This window comes from Callithrix jacchus, chromosome 5 (assembly GCF_049354715.1).
Source record: "Callithrix jacchus isolate 240 chromosome 5, calJac240_pri, whole genome shotgun sequence".
Classification (NCBI taxonomy): Eukaryota; Metazoa; Chordata; class Mammalia; order Primates; family Cebidae; genus Callithrix; species Callithrix jacchus.
This window is the reverse complement of record NC_133506.1, coordinates 84,993,831-85,010,307: the sequence shown is the minus strand read 5'-3', so window position 1 is coordinate 85,010,307 and position 16,477 is coordinate 84,993,831. Positions and strand designations below refer to the sequence as shown.

At 47.3% G+C, this 16,477-nt stretch overlaps 1 pseudogene; it reads left to right on the top strand.

Annotated features, from left to right (window-relative positions):
• The first annotated feature begins 1,875 nt into the window (after positions 1–1,875).
• Positions 1,876–3,329, top strand: LOC100409837 (beta-enolase pseudogene; annotated as a pseudogene).
• Positions 3,330–16,477: the final 13,148 nt, after the last annotated feature.

The window sequence follows — 16,477 nt, the reverse complement described above, 5'->3', positions numbered from 1 at the left end:
TTCTATTGTTTTAGTCTAAGTTCCTCAACCAGACTGGGAGTTTCCAGAGACCAAACTCTGTCTCCCCTGCACAACATGACAGTCAGGTCCTGGCCCAAGAATGCAAGGAGACCGGAACTGTGTGACATGCTAGAATTTGAGAGGGTAATAATTCAGCAGCCCCTCCCTGTGCCTTCAGAGTAGGACAGTCTTATTTGCATTTCGGACTTCTACCGGCACCCAAAATAAAGGGAATCCAAAGATGAGAAAGGAGTGAGACGGAAAAGGAAGACTCTTCCCGCACCCACCCACCTTTCTTGTATTGTGAAAGATTTGGTGGGCTGATGTGCTTGATGGGAAACAGTAGATGTTGCATGCCATGGCTCATGCCTGTAATCCCAGCATTTAGGGAGGTTGAGGTGGGAGGATTGCTTGAGCCCAGGAGTTCAAGACCACCCTGGGCAACATGGCAAGACCCATCTCTACAAAATTGAAACAATAATTAGCCAGGCATCGTGGCGTGTACCTGTGCTGCCAGCTACTTGAGAGGCTAAGCCTGAAGATCAAGGCTACAGTGAGCTGTGTTCACACCACTGCAATCCAGCCTGGGCAATAGGGCAAGACCATGTCTCAAAATAAAAATAAAAATAAAGGCCAGGAGCAATGGCTCACGCCTGTAATCTCAACATTTTGGGAGGCCCAGGTGGGTGTTCATGATTAGCCTGAGGTTAGGAGTTTGTGACTAGCCTGGCTAACATGATGAAAACTTGTCTCTACTAAAAGTACAAAAATATTAGCCAGGCTTGGTGGTGGATGCCTGTAATCCCAGCTACTTGGGAGGCTAAGGCAGGAGAATTGCTCGAACCCAGGAGGCAGAGGTTGCAGTGAGCCGACATCATGCCATTGTACTCCTGCCTGGGTGACAGAGCGAGGGGCTCTGTCTCAAAAAATAAAATAAAAATAGCAGAACGGTGGAGAGAAACCTGAGAGGGAAGGAGGAGAGGGGAATGAGAAGAGAGGGACGCTGAGTGCCTCAAGGTCAAGGAACAGCCTTCAGCAAGGGAAGAAAATAAGAGCTTGGGTTTGGCCCCCACAGTGGGTCAGCAGAGAACAGGGTCCTGGACGGGGTCAGGAGCTCCAATGGCTTCCGCCTCTGTCTTGGAAAGCACAAAGGGGACAAGGTTTTTTTCCTCCCTTCAGGCTCCCAACACATAACCTTTTAACATGTGGGATTCTCAATGTGGGGTGAAGGAGCAGTAAACAGTCCAGCTCTGGAATGAAAAGGCCCCGCTCTGCCTGCCCAACCTGGAACTCAGAGGGTTGCATGGTCTGAGTAGCCTGCCTGGGAAGGCCAAGCAGAGAGGCTGAGCTCTCCAGACTGCAGGGAATGAGTCACAGTCTAACAATGTTAGCTGTCAAGTGCCGGAGCTCCCTGGCTGGAGAGCCCATGGCCTCTCTCAGCCTGGATTCTCATTGGGTGTCCTCATTCTCACAAATGTGGAGATCACACTGGTGGCTTTCTGTGCACTCCCCACTGGCCCAGATCCAGTTATATTTTTCAGCATAGGCAATCTCATGGGGAACCCAACTAAAGAGATGGCTCAGAGGAGCAACATGCTGGAAATAGGGGGCAACTTTGGAGCCCAGAACACTTCAGGAGTTAAGAATCGGGGCAGGGGGACAGCAAAGGAAAAGGAACTGAGGAGGTCTATGTGGCAAAAAAGGCTGGATCAGTATGGCATTTAACACAGAGGTTAAAGGCCGGGTGCAGTGGCTCATACCTATAATCCCAGCACTTTGGGAGGCCCAGGAGGGCAGATCACCTGAGGTCAGGAATTGGAGATCAAGCCTAGCCAACATGGTGAAACCCCATCTCTACTAAAAATACAAAAATTAGACACTGTCCCAGCTGCCACCTAGACTCGGAGCTCCATCCAGCTCTCCAGTGAAGACATCCCAGCCATGGCCATGCAGAAAATCTTTGCTCGGGAAATCCTGGACTCCAGGGGCAACCCCACAGTGGAGGTGGACCTGCACACAGCCAAGGGCCGATTCTGAGCAGCTGTGCCCAGTGGGGCTTCCACGGGTATCTATGAAGCTCTGGAACTAAGAGATGGAGACAAAGCCCACTATCTGGGGAAAGGAGTCCTGAAGGCTGTGGAACACATCAACAAGACTCTAGGCCCTGCTTTGCCGGAAAAGAAACTAAGTGTTGTGGATCAAGAAAAAGTTGATAAATTTATGATTGAGCTGGATGGGACTGAGAATAAGTCCAAGTTTGGGGCCAATGACATCCTGGGCATGTCCTTGGCCGTGTGTAAGGCGGGAGCAGCTGAGAAGGGGGTCCCCCTTTACCGCCACATTGCAGATCTTGCTGGGAACCCTGACCTCATACTCCCAGTGCCAGCTTTCAACGTGATCAACGGGGGCTCCCATGCTGGAAACAAACTGGCCATGCAGGAGTTCATGATTCTGCCTGTGGGAGCCAGCTCCTTCAAGGAAGCCATGAGCATTGGTGCTGAGGTCTACCACCACCTCAAGGGGGTCATCAAGGCCAAGTATGGGAAGGATGCCACCAATGTGGGTGATGAAGGTGGCTTCGCACCTAACATCCTGGAGAACAATGAGGCCCTAGAGCTGCTGAAGACAGCCATCCAGGCAGCTGGTTATCCAGACAAGGTGGTGATCAGCATGGATGTGGCAGCGTCTGAGTTCTATCGCAATGGGAAGTACGATCTTGACTTCAAGTCACCTGATGATCCCGCATGGCACATCACTGGGGAGAAGCTTGGAGAGCTGTATAAGAGCTTCATCAAGAACTACCCTGTGGTCTCCATCGAGGACCCCTTTGACCAGGATGACTGGGCCACTTGGACCTCGTTCCTCTCGGGAGTGAACATCCAGATTGTGGGGGATGACCTGACAGTCACCAACCCCAAGAGGATTACCCAGGCCATTGAGAAGAAGGCCTGCAACTGTCTGCTGCTGAAGGTCAACCAGATTGGCTCGGTGACTGAATCGATCCAGGTGTGCAAACTTGCTCAGTCTAACGGCTGGGGAGTGATGGTGAGCCACCACTCTGGGGAGACTGAGGACACATTCATTGCTGACCTTGTGGTGGGACTCTGCACAGGACAGATCAAGACTGGCACCCCCTGTCACTCGGAGCGTCTGGCCAAATACAACCAACTCATGAGGATCGAGGAGGCTCTTGGGGACAAGGCTATATTTGCTGGACGAAAGTTCTGCAACCCGAAGGCCAAGTGAGAACCAGGACTCCACTGGACAGCCCAGGTCTTCCAGACCTGCTTCCTGAAATAAACACTGGTGCCAACCAAAAAAAAAAAAAATTAGCTGGGCATGGTGGCACGCACCTGTAGTCCCAGCTACTTGGGAGGCTGAGGCAGGAGAATCACTTGAACATGGGAGGCGAAGGTTGCAGTGAGCCAAGATTGCGCCACTGCACTCCAGCCTGGGTGACAGGGTAAGACTTTGTCTAAAAACCCACAAAAGATTAAGAATATTTATATACTAAAAAACTATTGAATCATTCACTTCATTATTCTTATTATTAATTTTGTAGAGACGGGATTTCACCATGATGGCCAGGCTGGTCTCCAACTTCTGGGCTCAAGCAATCCATCCACCTCAACGTCCCAAGGTGCTGTGATTACAGGCATGAGCCACCATGCCTGGCCTGAATTGTATACTTTAAAAGAGGGAACTAGGTTGGGTGCAGTGGCTTTTACCTGAATCTCAGCACTTTGGGAGGCCAAGACGAGAGGATCACTTGAACCCAGGAGTTTGAGACCAGCCTGGACAATATAGGGAGACCCTGTCTCTACAAATTTTTTTTTTAAATTAGCTGGGCAGCTGGGCACGGTGGCTGATGCCTGTAATCCCAGCACATTGGGAGGCCGAGGCAGGTGGATCACGAGGTCAAGAGATTGAGATCATCCTGGCCAACATAGTGAAACCCTGTCTCTACTAAAATAAAAAAATTAGCTGGGTGTGGTGGCATGTGCCTGTAGTCCCAGCTACTCAGGAGGCTAAGGCAGGAGAATTGCTTGAAGCCGGGAGGCAGAGGTTGCAGTGAGCCGAGATTGTGCCACTGCACTCCAGCCTGGCAACTGGCAAAAGAACAAAGAGTGAGACTCTGTCTCAAAAAAAAAAAATTAGCTGGACATGGTGGCATGAAACTGTGGTCCCAGTTACTTGGGAGGCTCAGGCAGGAGGATGGCTTGAGCCTGTGAGGTCGAACTGCAGTTTGTCGTGATTAAACCACTGCACTGCAGCCTGGGCAATATAGAGTGAGATCCTGTCTCCTAAATTTAAAAAAAAAAAAAAAAAAAGGTGACTGGATGCGGTGGCTCACACCTGTAATCCCAGCACTTTGGGAGGCTGAGATGGGCAGATCACCTGAGGTCAGGAGTTTGAGACCAGCCTGACCAACATGGAGAAACCCTGACTCTACTGAAAAAAAATACAAAATTAGCCAGGCATGTGGCACATGACCGTAATCCCAGCTACTTGGGAGACTGAGGCAGGAGAATTGCTTGAACCTGGGAGGTAGAGGTTACGGTGAGCTGAGATTGTGCCATTGGACTTCAGCCTGGGCAACAAAAGTGAAACTCTGTCTCAAAAAAAAAAAAAAAAAACAGGTGGACTTGATGGTATGTATAGTACACACATACACACACAGACACACACACACACACACATCAATAAAACTTTTTAAATAAACTTTTTAAAAAGAGTACCTGAGTGGAAAGTAGGTAAGTCTTTCCCTAGAGGGAAGCAGTGCTGGCTGTATGTGGTGAGTAGGGGATGGATACGATGGGCGGTGTGTAGCAGGACCTGGCTGCCTCCAGGTACAAGTGATCTGGGTTTGGATTAAAGCAGTGGCATCTGTGCAGAGGGTGAGGTTGGGACCAGTCCCTGCCCACAGAGATCCGGAGCCTTTAAAGAATTTGTCAGTCCTGCTATAATCCTTACCCAGAAATGCCACCACCCCAAGTCACCCCTTCTGCTGATTTAGAAAACACTTTACAGTTTACCAACAACTTTGAAATCCACCCTCAGCAAACAAGGCTTGCATTTAACCTCATTTCTGGCTCATTATGCCTTGTTCTTTTTTTCTTTTTCATTTACTGCCACTTTTAATTTATGCGACTTTTACATCTTATATATCTTTTTAAGCTTCTGTGAATTCATTACACAAAAGGCAGGATATAAGTAACCTTTAAAAATATAATTTGTGGCCAGGCGGGGTGGCTCACACCTGTAATCCCAGCACTTTGGGAGGCCAAGGCAGGTGGATCACCTGAGGTCAGGAGTTCGAGACCAGCAGGCCAACATGGTAAAACCCCGTCTCTACTAAAAATACAAAAAATTAGCCAGGCGTGGTGGCATATGCCTGTGATCCCAGCTACTTGGGAGGCTGAGGCGGGAGATTCTCTTGAACCTGGGAGGAAGAGGTTACAATGAGCTGAGATCATGCTGCTGCACTCTAGCTCTGTCTCAAAAAACAATAATAATAATCATTTGCACAACACTCTCACGTACATTTTCTCTTTTGGTGCTCAGAAAAGCCCAGGTGGAGGGTAGAGAAAATACAACTATTTTCTATTTTTAGGCTGAGAGGGATTAAGGAGCTTGGTCAAGGGCATTGAATGAATGGGGGCATAAGAACTAAGACTTGGGTATTCTAACTATTCATGCTATTGAATGAATGGGGGCATAAGAACTAAGACTTGGCCGGGCGAGGCGGCTCAAGCCTGTAATCCCAGCACTTTGGGAGGCCGAGGCGGGTGGATCACGAGGTCAAGAGATCAAGACCATCCCGGTCAACATGGTGAAACCCCGTCTCTACTAAAAATACAAAAAATTAGCTGGGCGTGGTGGCACGTGCCTGTAATCCCGGCTACTACTAAGGAGGCTGAGGCAGGAGAATTGCCTGAACTCAGGAGGCGGAGGTTGCAGTGAGCCGAGATCGCACCATTGCATTCCAGCCTGGGTAACTAGCGAAACTCCATCTCAAAAAAAAAAAAGAACCAAGACTTGGGCATTCTGACTCCAAGGTCCCACTCCTTGCTCTGCAGAAGGTGCCGAAGAAAGCCCTGGAGAAGGACCAGGTTGTCTTCCTCCAGCCTTGCCAGTGCATACATCACCACCTAATAACACAGACAGGCCATGAGCAGAGACCATGTGTATGGGCTCACGTAGGAAAGACCAGGGCCACAGGGGAAGAGATGGCTTTCCATGTCTCCCTTTTCTGGCTGCATTCATTCCAAGACTCAAAGTGAGCAAACTTTCCAGCCAGACATGTAACCATGGTGCCTACCTCAGAAAAAGACCAAATGGGACAGTTTCATCCTAAGCATTGAGCACAGGTCCCCACTGGTCTCTGTGGTGTTTGTGTTGGTGATGAGGGGGGTGGGGGGACATAGGGTGGGGTTCAGGGCTGACCTTATCTCCTGACTTTAGAGTGGAGGCTCTGAGTTAAACCGAGACCCCTCATAAGGAAGGACCTGAAGGGGTGGCAGCAGCAGTTGCAGTGACAGGTTCCAAACTCTTCCCATTTCTCACACTCCAAGTGCAAAGAGGAGGTGGCAGCAGGGGAGGATTTTCCAATTTCAGAGCAACTCAGATCAGACGACTGGCTGATTATGATCAGCAGTAGACAGTCCAAAGACAAGGGATGCCTGTTTGGCTCTCCAGCACTCACGGAGGTGGGGCAGGAATAAGGATGAGAGATAACAGGGGACTGTAGACATGAGAGGTGTGGAAATGAAGCCTGAGTGGGAGCAGGCCAGAAAAGCTCATCCCCTGAGAGGGGGTTAAGCAGGCATCTGTGGGCCAGTTACCTTTGAGAAAGACCCTGAAGGATGGCCAGGTGCAATGGCTCACACCTGTAATCCCAGCACTTTGGGAGGCCAAGGCAGGTGGATCACAAGTTCAGGAGTTTGAGACCAGTCTGGCCAACATAGTGAAACCCTGTCTCTACTAAAAATACGAAAAATTAGCCGGGTGTGGTGGTGTGTGCCTAGAATCCCAGCTACTCAGGAGGCTGAGGCAGGAGAATCGCATGAACCTGGGAGGCAGAGGTTTCAGTGAGCCGAAATTGTGCTATTGCACTCCAGTCCGGGTGATGGTGCAAGACTCTGTCTCAGAAAAAAAAAAAAAAAGAAAAAGAAAGACCCGGAAGGATATGTAAATTTTATTTATTATTTTTATTTTTAGATAGAGTCTTGCTCTGTCTCCCAGGCTGGAGTGCAGTGGTGAAATCTTGGCTGACTATAACCTCTCCCTTTCTGGGTTCAAGCAATTCTACTGCCTCAGCCTCCCAAGTAGCTGGGGTTTTAGGCATGCTCCACCACACCCAGCTAATTTTTGTATTTTTAGTAGAGTCAGGGTTGCACCATGTTGGTCAGGCTGGTCTCAAACTCCTGACCTCAAGTGATCCACCTGCCTCAGCCTCCCACAGTGCTGGGATTACAGGTATAAGCCACCATGCCCGGCCTATATTTTTCTTAAAAAGGAAAACCTTATTATCTTTACTTTCTAAACAAAGCATGGCTGGGAAAAGAGAGAGAGAGGAGAGCATGTGCTGTGGCAGGGGGGCAGAGGCACATGTTCTGAGCAGAGAAAGAACACTGGGGTGAAGGCGCAGGGTGGGAGCTCAGGCACACTGGGGAAACACTAAATCAGTCTGGAGCGTGAGGTAGTGGAAAAAGGGACTGGGAATGTAGACTGGAGCCATATCACAGAGACCCTTAAATTCCAAGCTAAGGAATTTGCACTTCATTTAGTAGGCCACAGGGAACCTCTACAAGTGACTGGATTAGAAGTGCACTTTAGGAGGAAAACTTCAGGTGTGGATGAACTTCAGGTCTCATTACATTAGTTAAGCTGCTAGAGGATGATGTGGGCTCCTTCAGGATGGCGTTCTCTAGAACTGGAAGTGGGAAGAGAATCAGTCAAAATTCCCAGGTGTTGATTCTTATTCTGATGAGAGCTTCACTAGGTGTGAGCCTCTAGTCCATCACAGGTTGATGGAGCAGGCAGGTGAGTGAACAGCTGCTCTGCAGGGTGGGCCAGGACTCCCTCTTGTCAAGAGGAAATGCTCTGGACCGCAAAGAAACCTGCAAAGGTTTCCCAAACAGAAGGGAACAGAAACCCCAGCTTTTTCTTGCTCTCGCTTTAATCTAGCAAACACATTTTATGTTTAGTTGGCACCTAATCCGAGTTTCAACCTGCCAGTCGTGAAGCAAACAACATCTACCGAACACAGCCAAGTGTCCAGCTACCTGCCCTTTGTCCACCTTCCTGACAACCCAGAAGGGCTAGGATGAGACAACCAAAGCACTGACGGGCCCACTGGACTGGGTGAGCCTGGGAAGCCCTTAGGACCCAGGGGTAACTGACCTCAAGACATATGTGTCTGGGCTGGGTGCAGTGGCTCATAATCCCATAATCCCAACACCTTGTGAGGCCAAGGTAGGAGGATCACTTGAGCACAGGGGGTCAAGGCTGCAGTGAACTAATTGTGCTACTGCATTCCAACCTGGGTGAGAGAGTTAGACCCTATCTCAAAAATCCCAAACAAAACAAAACAAAACCTGTGCCCCATCTCTCATCTTTGCTTAATTGGGTTACAGAAATTACTATTGTGAAACAGGGAAAAGGTAAAAACAAGAACAAAACAAACAAACAAAAAAACCCACATTCTCCTTACTCCTAACCCTCTACAAGAGGTCAAGTGAAGTCACCCCTCCTTGACTTGCTGAGGATGGCCAAGCCATGAAAATGGCTTCTCAATTAGCCAGGCACGGTGGCGCGTGCCTGTAATCCCAGCTACTCAGGAAGCTGAAGCATGAGAATCGCTTGGAGCCGGGAGGCGGAGGTATCAGTGAGCCGAGATCGCACCACTGCACTCCAGGCTGGGTGACAGAGCAATACTCCATCTCAAAAAGAAAAAAAAAAAAAAGAAAATGGTTTATTAAAGGCTGCAACAAGGCCAGACAGTACAGGGCAGGCAGAAAATGACACAGAAAGTCGGACCAGGGACAGCTGGAGGAGTTTACTCCAACATGGTGCCTGGAGGTACCTGTTAATTATTTATGGTTTGCATTAATGAATCTCAGAAATCAGGAAGCACTCATTATAAGAGAAATGCAATTAAAACTGCAGTGAGAAACTATCTTTTACCTATGGGATAGGCAAAGATCAGAAAGCTCAATAAATTCTGAGTTGGTGAGGGTATAGGAAACAGACTCATGTACCCCGTGACTGCAGTTGTAAGTCAGTAGCTTCTGTGCAAGGCGATTTAGCAGTATTGATCAACACCACAAATGCATGCCATTTCAGCCAAGCAGGTTCACTTCTGGGAATTCATTCTGCAGAAATGCACATGTGCAAAGCAACCTAGGGACAAGTGTGTGTATTGCAGCTTTGCTTGCAACTGTACAAGATTAGAAAATAGAGGGCTGGTAAAATTGATTATAGTTAATCTATTCAATTAAATGTTATGAATTATGATATGTACTAATCTGCAAGATAAATTACTTTGAAAAAGCTAGGGAAAGAATAGTGTGGATAGTATTATATCATTTGTATGAGCATAAAAGATAATGTGTGCATGTCTGTATGCTAACATTGGGGTGGAAAACAATACATACTTGCTTACATAAGCAAAAACTATCTCTAGAATTAAACACTACAAAACTTCCTCAGCTTGCTCCAGGAAGGGGAACTGGGTAGCTGGGAGGCAGATACATCGCATATTCATTTGTACCTTTTAAATTTTATCCTATGTACAAGTGGTACTTGATAGAAACATCTGCAATGGCTCACACCTGTAATCCTAGCACTTTGGGAGGCCAAGACAGGCGATCGCTTGAGCTCAGGAGTTGAGTCCATCCTGGGCAACATGGCGAGACCCCATCTCTATAAAAAGTAAAAGGTTAGCCCAGCGTGGTGGCACATGCCTTGTCTATAGTCTCAACTACTTGGGAGGCTGAGGTGGGAGGATCACCTGAACCCAGAAGTTTGAGGATGCAGTGAGCAGTGATTGCACCACTGCATTCCAGCCTAGGTGACACAGTGAGACTCTGTCTAATAATAATAATAATAATAATCAGCAGCAGCAGCAAATGCCATGGAGATTCCTCCAACAGGGTGCCCGCTGGGCAGTGCCTGTCCATCTGCAGCACCACCTGCTGCTGTTAGTGAGCATGCACTGTGCAGGGTCGGGGCAGGAGGTGACAGGGTGGGGGATTCTTTGAGGGAACACTGCATCCTCTTTAAAGAAAGGCAGAAAGAGGGCCAGGCAGGATGGCTCACGCCTGTAAACCCAGCACTTTGGGAGGCCAAGGCAGGTGGATCATACGGTCAGGAGTTTGAGACCAGCCTGGCCAATATGGTGAAACCCCATCTCTACTAAAGAGACTCACCAGCTGGGCGTGGTGGTGCATGCTGTAGTCCCAGCTACTCAGGAAGCTGAGGCAGAAGAATTGCTTGAACCCGGGAGGTGAAGGTTGCAGTGAGCCGAGATCACACCACTGCATTCCAGCCTGGGAGATAGAGGGAGACTCCATCTCAAAAAAAAAAGAAAGGCAGAGAGGAAAGAATAGTGTATGATGCTGGAGCTGCAAGAGCCTTGGAAAGGACAGGATGAGCTGGGTGCCCTGGTGCACTCCTGTAGTTCCAGCACTTTGGAGAATTGAGGCAGGAGTATTGCTTGAGTTCGAGGCTGCAGTAAGCTATGATCGCCACTGCACTCCAGCCTGGGCAACAGAGTGAGACACTGTCTCAAAAAGGAAAACAGAAAGGACAAAAGGCATTGTTTGGCATCTGAGATCTGAGGCACAGCAGAAGGGGCAATGGAAATGGAATGGACAGTCCTGGACTTGAGTACTGAACCTGTCTTCGTCAGCTGTGAGCCGCTGGACACATGACCCTTCTAATAAGTCTCAGTTCTTGCCCCATAAATTGGGCTAATAATGCCTTCCCTTAGGGTTGTTGTGAAGATCAAATAGGGCACAGAATGTGAATAGTGCTTTAGAATTACAAAAGTGCTATAAAAATGCTAGGGGATTATTTTTAACTAGCCCCCTCATTTTATGAGGTAATAAGAGGAAGTATAGGGCAGTGGTTAAGACAGAGACTCTGGAGCCCAGAACTGCCAGAATCTGAAACCCAGCTTCACTGCTATCCAGGGTGATCTAGGGTGAATTACTGAATTTGGAGATCTCTGTTTTTCACCTGTGAAATATGGCTAGTAATAACATTTTCATCGTGTCATTGTGAGGATTAAGTGAATAAATATACATAAAGTACTTGGCATCATGTGTGGTATACAGTAAGTTCTGTGTAAGCATCTGCTATGACTGACTTTTCATCATACATGCAATGCTAATGTACCTTACATAGGGGCTTGATAGGTGTTACCAAGCAGTACCATTTTACATGTGAGGAAATTGAGACCAGGAGAGGGGACATAACTTGCCCAAACACCTCCCAAAGAACTCTAGGCACCTCCTAGACATAAGTGCTGTAGTTCAGAGGGCATTCTCAGGTAGGGGTGTTATTTCTTAATTGGGCTCAGGATTTCGAGTCCATCCTGGGCAACATGGAGAGACCTCATCGTTACAAAAAGTAAAAAATTACCCCAGCACGGTGGCACATGACTGTCTGTAGTCCCAGCTACTTGGGAGGCTGAGGTGGGAGAATCGCTTGAGCTCTGGAGTTTGAGGATGCAGTGAGCTGTGATCACACCACTGGATTCCAGCCTAAGTGATAGAGCAAGACTCCCTCTCATCATGATCATCATCATCATCAGAAGAAGCAGAACCAGAGAATGCCATGGAGATTCCTTCAACAGGGTGCAACCTGAATTAACAATCTGAATTAAAGCAGGGAGAGATGGAGAACAGAGGAAGGGGGACCAAGAGGAAGAGAAGCTTTGGAAGAAAGATACAGAGGGCAGGGTTTGTGGGGAGACAGATGAGTATCCTGCTTCAGGCTCTATGAGAACTTAGCAAAGAGATGTGGCACTAACAGGAAACCGAATTAGAATAATAGGAAATGAGAATTAGGGTTGCAGGACCCTGGCAGAACTTCCGGGTGGAGGATCAAGGATAAAAGATCTTCAGCCAAGCTTTTGTGGGGGATGCAGAGCTGGGTGAGAATTGAGAACATGATGATAATTATCATCTTCCCTGTGAATAACTATTCCCCCAAAAAGGCAACATGCTGTATTGGAAGGAGCACTAATAAGTATTTATTGAGTATCTACTATGTACCAGGCTATAAATCAGAGAGTTTAAAAGCTACTATTTCTTAACTGGATGCCCTTAAGCAAATGACTAAATCTCTGACCCTCTGTTTTCACAACAGGCATAGTAATACTTACCTGGCAGGATTATCCTAAAAAATGAAGTTAGGTGATAATTAACGTGGAAGCCAAGCACAGTGCCTGGCATCCTGTTGGCACTCACACGCTTTAGCTGGATCTAAGTTGAACATCTCTGTGTAGGGCACTGAGCCAGGTACCGGGAGGAATACGAGAAGTTGTGAGGTGGGAAACCTTTTGCCAAAGGTGTTTGGGATCTAGCTGAAGAAACAGGACAGATGCATGAAAGATGTAAACAAATAAACAGAAAGCAGTTCCCATAGTACATTTCACAAACTGGAAATGAGCAGCTAGTTTGAGGTGTAGGCATTCATCAGGGGCTGGGCTGCTGAAGGGGGATCCCTGAAGACATGACCTCAAAGGACTAGTGAAGGTGAGAAGAATGAGGTGCAGGCCAGGTAGAGAAGAGCAGAGGAAATGCCTGGCTCAGAAAGCAGTGGGCAGGAACAAATGTTTACTAAATACTTCTGTCAGTTACCTGCCAGGGGCTTTCCAGGCCCTAAACTTACTGCATCCCCACAGCAACTTGTGAGGCACTTATCTTTAACCCCATTTCAAAATGTTGAGAATCAGAGAGGCTAAATAACTCGCTAAAAGTTTGGGAGACTGAAGCAAAATGAGGCCAGGAATTTGAGGCCAGACTGAGCAACACAGAAAGACCCCATCTCTGAAAATAAATAAATAGCTAGTGTGGTGGCAAGCACCTATAGTCTTAGCTACTCAGGAAGCTGAGGCAAGAGGCTCCCTTTGCCCAGGAGTTCAAGGTACAGTGAGCTATGATCTCACTACTACATTCCACCCTAGGTGACCGGGAAAGACTCTGTCTCTTAAAAATAAGCAAAACAGCCAGGCACAGTGGCTCACACCTGTAATCCCAGCACTTTGGGAAGCCAAGGCAGGTGGATCACAAGGTCAGGAGTTCAAGACCAGCCTGGCCAAGATGGTGAAATCTGTCTCTACTAAAAATACAAAAATTAGCTGGGCATGTGGCAAGTGGCTGTAATCCCAGCTACTTGGGAGGCTGAGGCAGAGAACTGCTTGAACCCGGAAGGCAGAGGTTGCTGTGAGTGGAGATTGTGCCGCTGCATTCCAGCCTGGGTGACAGAGCGAGACTACATCTCAAAAATAAATAAATAATAAAGCAAAACAAGGCCGGGTGTGTTGGCTCATGCCTATAATCCCAGCACTTTGGGACGCCAAGGCGGGCAGATCACCTGAGGCCAAGAGTTCGAGACCAGCCTGGCCAACATGGTGAAACCCCATCTCTACTAAAAATACAAAAATTAGCCAAGTGTGATGGCACATGCCTGTAATCTCAGCTACTAGGGGAGGCTGTGGCATAAGGATCACTTGAACCCGGGAGGCAGAGGTTGCAGTGAGCTGAGATGGTGCCACTGCACTCCAGCCTGGGTGACAGAGCAAGACTCCATCTCAAAAAAAAAAAAAGGCAAAACAAAACAAAACAAAACTGGGTTTGTGAAAGCCATAAGGAAGAAACTAAAGATCATGTGAAGGAGTATTATGAAGGAAATAAGGGTGCTGAGGTGAGGCTACGGAGGTAGTACAGACCATGCCATGCAGACTCTCATACACCAAAGTGAAGAACTCTGGATTCGATCCTAAGTACAGTGGGAAACTACCGAACAGTTACAAGCAGGGGATCCAACTGATGTTGGATAAAGAGCATTCTGGGCTGCTGTGTGGAATAGGATTGAAGTGGCCATGAGCAGAGACAGAAGCAAATTGCAGTTTGCAGTTATCTCAGAAGATTGGTGGTGGCTTGGACTGGGGTGGCAGTGGAGACAGGGAGAAGCAGCACATGAAAGACTATTTTAGGAATAGAAGTGTGAGATGTGGCTGAACTGGGTATGAGCAGAGTTCAGAGTGTTTGAAGATAAGGTTGACTCTGAGATCAGGAAATGCAGCTTCTGAGATTGAAAAGATTGAAGGAGGAAGCGATTTGAGGCAGGAGGGAATAGATCGGGAGTTTAGTTTATGTGGCAAAGAGAAGACCATAATGTAAATTTCCCTTGAGAAAATTCAATCCTGTTAGAAAAGGTAAATAAGTGTGTAGTTTAAAAACATGGGTGAAACATTTTAAGATGTTTCAACAAAATGTTTGTTAGACATAGGCCGAAGTCATAGGGTATGTTAAATAGCAAGTAGAGCATCTGTATGTTAAACAGAGATAGGACCAAGAAATGCCTAATATTCGTGAGGCACCTGGGTACTGAACAGTCATAGTATACTAAATGCACAAAAGGTGCTAAATATTCCTAATATCCTAAACATGCATAAAACACTAAATATACCAAAGTCACTAATATTCAGGAGACACCAAATATATATGGGCACTCAATACCCATGTGATTTTGCTTTTGCTTTTGTTTTGAGACAGGATCTTGCTCTGTCACCCAGGTTAGAGTGCAGTGGCACAATCATGACTCACTGCAACCTCTGCCTCCCAGGCTTAAGTGAGCCTCCCGCTTCAGCCTCCCAAGTAGCTGTGACTACAGACGTGTGCCACGAGGCCCAGCTAATTTTTGTATTTTTAGTAGAGACGGGGTTTTGCCATATTGTACAAGCTGGATTCAAACTCCTGGGCTCAAGCATTCTGCCTGCTCAGACTCTCAAAGTGCTAGGATTACAGGCATGAGCCACAGCACCTGGCCCATGAGGTTTTTTAAAATAAGTTGTATTTTGTTTTTAATTGACACATAATGATTATACATATTTATGGGGTACAGTGTGATGTTTCAATATATACACACATTGTGTAACAATCAGATTGGGGTAATTAGCATATTCATAAGGTTGGTTTTTTTTGTTTGTTTTTTTTTTTAGAGAGACAGAGTCTGGCTCTGTTGCCCAAGCTGAAGTGCAATGGTGCAGTCTCAGCTCATGGCAGTCTCTTCCTCCCAGGCCATTCTCCCACCTCAGCCTCCCGAGTAGCTAGGACTATAGGCACGTGCCACCACACTTGGCTAAATTTCTTTTGTATTTTTAGTAGAGATGGGGTTTTGCTGTGTTGCCCATGCTGGTCTCAAACTCATGAGCCCAAGGGGATTTGCCTACCTCAGCCTCCCAAAGTGCTGGAATTACAGGTGTAAGCCACAGCGCCCGGCTGCTATCAGGAGAGTTTGTCGTGTGTGTGTGTGTTTGAGTTTCCAACTTTTAAGTTCAAGGGTATGTATGCAGGATGTGCAGGCTTGTTACCTGCCACGGTGATTTGCAGCAGATCATCCCATCACCCTAGGTATTAAGTCCAGCATCCCTGAGCTATTCTTCCATAATAGCTATTCCTCCTCCCACACAAGGCTTTAATTCAACCCATTGGTAACATTTATTCTGGCCCCATGTGCCCTCTGCTCAAGATAAACAAATAAATTGTGGCTACTCATCAGGCTAATTAGCCAGCTACAGTTATAGCCCTGCAAACTTGTTCCTCTGTCTGAAAAAGCAAGTGTGTGTCACTGGACCAGGCAGCTATCTATCTGTGGGTACCCTGGCTTGAATGTCAACTCTGGCCCTTGTAACATCATCATCAGGGAAGGAGACGCAATAGAAAAATATATAGAACAGGTGAACCCATGCACCCTAGATTCAGGTAGTGTGGTCCTCCCCCCAGTTTGCACCCTACCCTAACTTGGTTAAGTAGCCCCATCCCTTTTCCCTTGCATCTTGCTCTGTGTTTTAAATTGATTCAATAAACCATGTGATTCAAGCATTTTACCTTTGTCTAGGAGCATTTCTGTTCTGTAACCTCAGGGATAGCTCTGTGGTCATGAACTTGGAGGTTATTATTGCAGCAAGATAATTTCCCACATGACAGACCTCATGGTGTACTTTTGTTTGGCAGTGAGGCAGCATGTTTAAAGTGGTGTTTTGGAAACATTATGTGGCAGCTGTGTGTGGCATGGATTGAAGTAGGGAAGACTGCAGGCAGAACTAAGACAAGACTCCTGGCTAGAAGGCTAAACCAGTATAGGAGCATTAGGAATAAAAGAATGGGGTGTACTTTTTTTTTTGAGATGGAGTCTTACTCTGTTGCCCAGGCTGGAGTGCAGTGGCACAGTCTCAGCT